This window comes from Durio zibethinus, chromosome 27, assembly GCF_047325235.1.
Source record: "Durio zibethinus cultivar Kanyao isolate XHJ-2024 chromosome 27, ASM4732523v1, whole genome shotgun sequence".
NCBI classification, from domain to species: domain Eukaryota; kingdom Viridiplantae; phylum Streptophyta; class Magnoliopsida; order Malvales; family Malvaceae; genus Durio; species Durio zibethinus.
This window is the reverse complement of record NC_143188.1, coordinates 5,148,156-5,155,791: the sequence shown is the minus strand read 5'-3', so window position 1 is coordinate 5,155,791 and position 7,636 is coordinate 5,148,156. Positions and strand designations below refer to the sequence as shown.

General features: G+C 30.6%; 2 pseudogenes; one reads left to right on the top strand and one right to left on the bottom strand.

Annotated features, from left to right (window-relative positions):
* Positions 1 to 752: 752 nt before the first annotated feature.
* LOC111279854 (folate-biopterin transporter 1, chloroplastic-like) lies at positions 753 to 4,467 on the bottom strand (annotated as a pseudogene).
* Positions 4,468 to 4,883: 416 nt separating this feature from the next.
* LOC149510866 (small ribosomal subunit protein uS17c pseudogene) lies at positions 4,884 to 5,455 on the top strand (annotated as a pseudogene).
* Positions 5,456 to 7,636: the final 2,181 nt, after the last annotated feature.

Sequence of the window (7,636 nt, the reverse complement as noted above, 5' to 3'; positions counted from 1 at the left end):
ATCATTTAAGTGCTTTAATAATTAATCATTTAAGTGCATTTATCTTTTTCTAAAAAAAAAATTAGAATTGGCTTAAATTCCATTAAAAAAAAGGTCCATCTAAAACATGATTGGAAAATGCGATTAAATAAAATATATATATGTTTAATAAAAGTAAATGTAAAATCACTAATTTATTGAGGTGCGGTTAAAGAATAAATATTTAGTTTTTGAAATTGTATAACAAGTTGGTACTAAAAATTCAATCAGGTGAATAATGACTTTGTATGGTTTAAAGTAAACAAAAGAATTATAGTGAAAATCTCTTGTAGTTTCAAATGAATAATCATATGTATTTAAATATGTTATCTATTAAAATTATTATGATGATTAAAAAGCAAGAAAAATTAAATTCAAATTATATAACGATATTCAAAATTTTTGATAAAGTGACAAAAAATTCAATAAATAAAATCTTGTCATCTCAAAATCTAAATGTCTAATATGATCTTGATTATAATTCAGTATTAGATTTAATAGGACATTAAATTTTAATAAAAAATATTGTGACACCTATAATTTCACGTTAAAAGAATTTGAAAATATTATATAATATAAAGATAAAAATCTAAACCTATATTTTTGAAACGCTTTTATAAAATAAAATCATAAAACTTTCAATCAAAAACAAAAATTCCTCACTAAAAGTAAACAATTCCTCACACAAAACACCCGTTCGAAAGACTTTGTTCAGCATAATCAAAAGATTATTACTAGATTTTATTACTTTAATGAGAAAATATACAAAAATCAACTTCATAACTTATAATTAAGTCATTTGAATCAACCATAGCATGGGATTTTTGTGACCCTCCCGTAAAATTTACGGGACTCTCCCCCACTTTCTCTTGTGACTGTGTTCTAAAATGTAATCTATAGTCAAACAAAAAGCACAAACATTTTAGAAAGGACGGTTCCAAAGAAATTTATGGAAGAGGATAGGCACGTCTTGGACAATGAGACAAACAGCCAGAATTCAATTGGATTTCATCTCAACATCTACATTCTCCTTAGAAACAATGTTGGAATCATACTAAGGAGACCAAGTAGTGGCCAAGGAAACAATGAACTGAGACTGCAGAGGATTATCAGTGTGCCTAAGTTATCAAATTTATCCTTTGTTGTGCCAAATAGCTGGGTCAGACCAGCACCTATCAGTCCTTCAACGAAACTCCATTTGATATGGACATTAGAGTCACAAAAGTGTTGCTTCCATTCCTTCTGGACATAGTTTTGCTGCGAGTACAAGAACGTGCATGAAAGAAGCCTGCAACATTATCAAGTGCAGACAAAATCAGCAATGACTTGAAATAAAATAAAATAAAATAAAAAATGTATACTATAGCAGTCGTACATGCTATCAAATGTCGCAAGGCCATCATGTTATAACTTTGGTACTTGTAGTCATTAAAAGCCTAGAATAGAATGATGAAAAGGGCCTGTAGAGAATTATAAAAGAAACTCTTATTAATTTTGGAGTTACCAGCCAGTAACTCAAAAAGCCCTACCAATTTCACCTAGTATTCTCGAAACTCTTACATATCCGAGTGTAGATAATGGTTGTAGGCAGATATCATTTGTATCTATTAAAGATTAAAGCAAATATGTAGCAAGTAAGCTTAAATTACCTGACCAAGAATAGTCCGAATCAAAGAATCCCCAATTGCAAACCACTCATCACTTATTCGAAACTGCCGGTTCAATCGAGTGACAAAAAGACCTAAGCAAAGTGGAAAATAATACAAATTGCCTAAAAGCACAATATGCAAATCATCATAAAATAATTTTAAGCAAAAGTAAATCAAAAAACAAACCTGAGTTATTCCAAGAGCTGTACCAATAATTGTTGTGGCAAGAAAAATCTTCTGCAATGGAACATTTTTTAAAAATCCATTATACGGTCCAACTCCAACCAATGAAGCAACCAAATTAACAAGCTTGACACGTCCTAGAAATGCTGGGGTGAAACCAAGTTTATTTGTTGTGAAATGAAAATAATTTTTTGTTGCAGATATGAAAAGAGAAAAATCAAGAGACAACAAAGAAAGTTAAACAAAGTAACAGAACTTACGCGAAGTAAAGCATTGCAGAGTCTGACTGCGGTGTTGACTGCCACGAGAAAATAAAAACTGTGGGAAGAAATACATTGGGCTGTCTGACAGCCTTCCATAACTGAATAATACTCTCTCTTCAGCTTTCAAGAAAGCTAGGATTGCCCAAAAGAACATTCTGCATCATGGCTGGGCCAAGCACTTGCTGTTCTTTCACAAGAACAGCAACAGCAGATGTTATTAGTAGTAGCATTGCAGTGACACCAAAAACGAACCTGAGTCATTAAATTGGCAACAAAATGATTAGACGGAATTGTCTTTTCTCCTTGCAAATTAAATCCATACACAAATGACCTTAACTACTCTACACCATAAGCATCCACCAGAGAGCCACTAAAATAGGAGCTCACAATTCCACCAAAAGCTGAAGACCCCTGCATAGAGACTGAACCAATCCTGACATGCTTTGTGACTCCCCACGAGCCCTCTCCACAACCATGGAATCTACAACCTACACAATGCATTAGTTTCTAACATGATATCAGAAATATAAGTAGAATATGAATAGGATAACACCTGAAGAAAGAAAATTTTAAGACTAACAATCAAAATGCTTGTGAGAGTAGTTTAGGTGTGCATATGCTCATGCAGTCATGTGAGAGTTGCCAATAAATAGAGAAACAAAAAAATGTGTCTGTTACAATAAGACACACACCTTAACAATCAAATTCACAACTAATTCAGAAGCTTCTAAAATTATTCTTCTGTTTGATTTGAGGAATGTGTTCTAACAAGAGTTTAATGATTTTTTATGCCTTACATATGAGCCAAGTATGGACAGAGGAAGTCTCAGGCTCTCAGCTCCTTAAGACTTGTAAATGGATTAATTTACTATTTTATTCTCAAGCAGACCTTAGCTTGACATGAATGATGATTAAATTCATAAATATCGGCAGAGGATCATGACATATTTCTCTTATTTATGTTGGTTGTATAGAAAGCTTTGATTTCAAATGTAACCAACTAAATTACACAACAATACTATCATGGGAAAAACATGCATACAAGAAAAGTGCAGCTATAAGAAATTGTAAAACCCTAAACCACCGTTGATACAAATAGTCATCTTGAAGTGAATAACTTAAAAAATTATGCAAAGCAGAAGAAACTTACAACATCTGAGAAGGCAACAGAAAGAGATCCAAGAAGTACGCAGCACCACATTTGCTGTCAACAAAGGTCGCCATCAAACTCCATGAGAAAGCACCAAGAAGCCCCGATAGAACCAAGTATGACCTTCTTCGATAACCAAATAGTGGGTTTGAATCACTGCAAAAACAGAGTGTTGCTCAAAGTAAATCCAAAAACAAAAATAATAATTCAAAATCCTCAGAGATAATCGGAAACATAAAGAGGTTGTTAATAGAGCCACACCTAATAAATCCATAAAGTGGCTTAACAAGCCACGGCAGTGCAGAAAAACCAGATATCACAGCAGTCTAGTCAACCACATATAAATATGCGATAAATGCAACGCAAACCCATTAACATGCTTTTCTTAAGCTGCTCTAACTTACCAAATGAAGCTTATTCTTGATCATGGTATTAGAGTCAAATACTCCAATGCTTGAATCCTCAACATTTTATGTTTTTATAACTAAATTCTAAAAAATTAACACTGCTAATGGAGTTCTTTTGGGAAACAAAATTTATGAATTTACTTTATCAAACAATTACATTGGAATACTGTTGCATTCTACTAATTTGGTAATTTTTTATAATTTTGATTTTAAATTCTACCATTTGCTTTTACTTTTAACAACATTTAGTAAGTGAAAAGAGGATAACAAAATGCAAGTAGCAATTGCAGCAAGCAATACTTTTACATCTCTTAAAAATTTGCTATAAAGCACAAATAAATGGAATCAAAACAAAATTATACTAGATTAAAATGAACAAATGACTAAAATGTAAAACTGATTCTACCACAATTATTTCATACAAGAAATAAAATCACGCAATTTGTTATCCAATTAAAACAAATAAGCCCTAACTTAACATAAAGCAATTGTTAAATTATCAAATTATTAATAAAAAAGAGCTTGAAAATCAAGGGAACAAAAAAGAGAAACATACTTCCGCAGGATCAAGATACAAATTATCTTTCAAGTAAAAACTAACAGCAAGCCTCGAAAGGCCTAAAACGCCTTGAACGAAATACACCATAGGCACCGCCACATTGTCTGACGACAAAGACGCCGAAACATTTCAATCCGCCGGCGCTGCCAATGTACCTGTTCTTATTCCTCGAATTTCCGCCCGAACTTGTCGAAGTACTTGTCTCTTGTTCCATCTCCGTCACTAGCACGTCTCCGTTTCCAGCACCTTAGAAATAAAAAGGGATAATGTCCTTATTGTATTTGTTTAACGTGATTTTTAAACTGAAAAAATTTCTAATTAGATATTTAAATTACATTTCTATATATTCAAATATCTTAACTTTTAATATCGTTAACTCCAAATATTAATGTGATATAAATATATAATAAAATATTATGTATTAAAGAATAAAATCAATGACACATTATCATTTTTGTGTCAACTTTCAAAGAAAAATTCACAAAAAATCTAAAAATTTTCTTTAAATTTTTGAAAATTTCTAAAAAAATTTAAAAATAAATTGACATAACAAAAATAATTTAAAGGCCAAATGAGATATTATCAAAAATAAAAAAATCTCAATCCTATCTTATCCCCTTATTCTTTTTTTTCAACTTCGAAAACTGCTCTAGAATGTCAATAACTTCCTCTTTTCAATCTCTTAGGCTTTCATCGCCATTTCTCTATGGCTCAGCTTTTCTCTCTCTCTCTCTTTTTCAAAACTCAATTCTTCCCTCTTTCTGTAATCCTACAAAACCCTTACTTTTCTTCCTCTAATCAAGGTGATGAAATTCATGCAAGGTAAGATTGTTTGTGCTACAAATGACAAGATAGTGTCCATGGAAGTGGTGCGTTTAGCCTCATATCCTAAGTATAAAATGTGTGTCAAGAAGAAAAAGAAGTTTCAGCTTATGACCCAAATAACCAATTCAAAGTTAGTGACTCTGTCCAGCTTGAAAAGAGCAAGCCTATTAGCAAGACCAAGGCTTTCATTGCTATACTTGTACCAAGTAAGAATGGAAAGCAAGAAAAGGCAAAAACAGGGGAGTTTAGGGTTTCATTGGAGTGTAAACAGCTTCAAGAGCAACTAGTTTAGTGTTAAGCCCTTGGGGTAGGGCCTTTTGTTTCGGTAAATTTGTAATCTTTTGCAAGTGTTTTAATTATTTTGAAAATCCACTTTTTCTTAATGTAATCATTGTTGTTTTCATGGGTATGGATTGTTTGTTGGGTTTCTCATGATATAGTTGTTCTTTGATAGAATTTTGTTAGGTTTATTTGAATTGGGTTTCTTTTAGTGATAAATCTAGATTGAAAAGCGATTTGAGTTTAGGTGCAAGTGGAACTATATTTAAGCTAGAAAATACTAAAGACAACTAGGATTGGGTTCTGAGCCGCAGAATTGAAAGCGAGGAAAATGGTGAAATTGAAAAGAACACAATAATTATGTCGTATCACTTTAGTGTCTACTTGCATTAGGAATGAATTACCTTCATTTACTTCAATGACAAAGATTGAAATGATCATGAAATTAATCTGCAATTGAATTATTTTGTTCCTGTTTTGGTATGAGAATTTGGGTCTTAGACTTACGAAGCAATACAAAGATGTTTGACAACTACGAAATTTTTTAAAATTTTTTTGAATTTTAAATAATTTAAAAAAAAATTTTAAAATTTTTATAGAATTTTTCAAAATCTTTTTAGATTTATAAAAAAAAAAATTTTAATGCTGGTGTGGCATTGATAATGTGATGTTAACTGAATTTTTTTTACACGTGTCAATATTTTATTAGTTGTTCATACTATGTTAGTGTTTTAAAGTTAATGGTGTTAAAGGTTAGAGTAATTTCATACACAAAAATATAGTTTAGGTACCTAATTAGAAACTTTTTAGTTTAAGTACCATATTAGAAAAAAAAATAATAGCTCAGGGACTATATGGGACATTAACCTAAATAAAATGAGAATTAAATTCAAATTCTCTTTTTTTTTCAAGAAATGCAAAAAAAAACTATATCTGGAATATAAAAAAAGGCTTGTTTTCCTTAGAAGAAAGCGAGAGGGTAATTGGGATATCGTTTCTTTTTCGGTGATGTTTCTGGCGGTGAGAGAGGGCAACATGAATGATCGGTTTACAGTAACAAAATTGATGATGAGGGGATAGAGGGGAGAAAGGATAAAATGGGGTTTGGGGAGGGTAACATTAAAATGGAAGTGAAAAATAGAGGCATTACATTAAGCTTATCTTAAGCATTAAAGGATAAAGGAAAAGTGGTGCTATTTGCATTTTAAAATATTCTCAATACACTCCAAAAAATTAATTTTAATGAAATTACTTAAAAAAACATTAGTCAATTACCTTTGTGTTTTTCACGCCCGTTTTTTCTTCTTAGTAAGTTTTGGAAATTCATTTCTAGAAAAACCAGTTATTCATTGGAAATTGATTTTCGAAAATGAACAAAAATTACCAAAAATTTATTTGTAAAAACTTCTTCAATATACTGAAAATTTATTTTTGAAAATTTCTTCACTGCATTGAAAAATGCATTTCTGGAAAGTATTATAATTATCTAAAAATACATTTTTGAAAGTAATTTTTTACTTTAGTTTCTTTGTTGCATTAAGTATGATATTGTAGATTTCAATCTCTTTATTAGTGTTTGGCATGAGAAATCGAATGTCTCTTACTACGATCTCTAAACAGGTCTTTCATGATTTTTTTTTTAGATATGAGCTATTTAAATCCAATAGTAAAAACCTCTAATCTTTCAATTATATTGTCTGTTTAATAATGTTTGTAACATGTTTTCAATTCCAATAAGCTCATCCCACATGGTGCAATAGCTAACTTGCATGAGTTTTTCTTCACAATTAACAATTCCTTTCAAATGCACATTTGTTAGAATTGTAAAAATATTACAAATATTATTTAACAGATAGTGCCTAGTAGCTGAAAGATTAGAGGTCATTGCTGTTGGATTTGCCAATCTGCTAATGATATTGTCAGGGTCAATGTTCCTTATGATGTCAAGTTATTGTGTACTAAAAATCTATTTTCGAAAATTTTTAAAAGCTTCCAGAAATGAATGTCTAGAAATCATTAAAAATTTTTAGAAATATACTTTTGAAAATTCTTAAAGGTTTTCGAAAATAGATATCAAAAAGTCTTTTAGGGACTCCGAAAATGAATTTTTGAAAGTTCTTTAACGATTCCGAATATCTATTTTTGAAAATCTTCAATAATTTTCAAAAATTTATTTTTGAAATGTTTAAATCACACCCCAAAATTTAAAATCTTTAATCTTACGAAACTAAACACAAAATTAAACAAAAAAGTAGAAAAAAAACTATTTACCTCTAATTCTTAGTTATCTAATGTCAAATGGG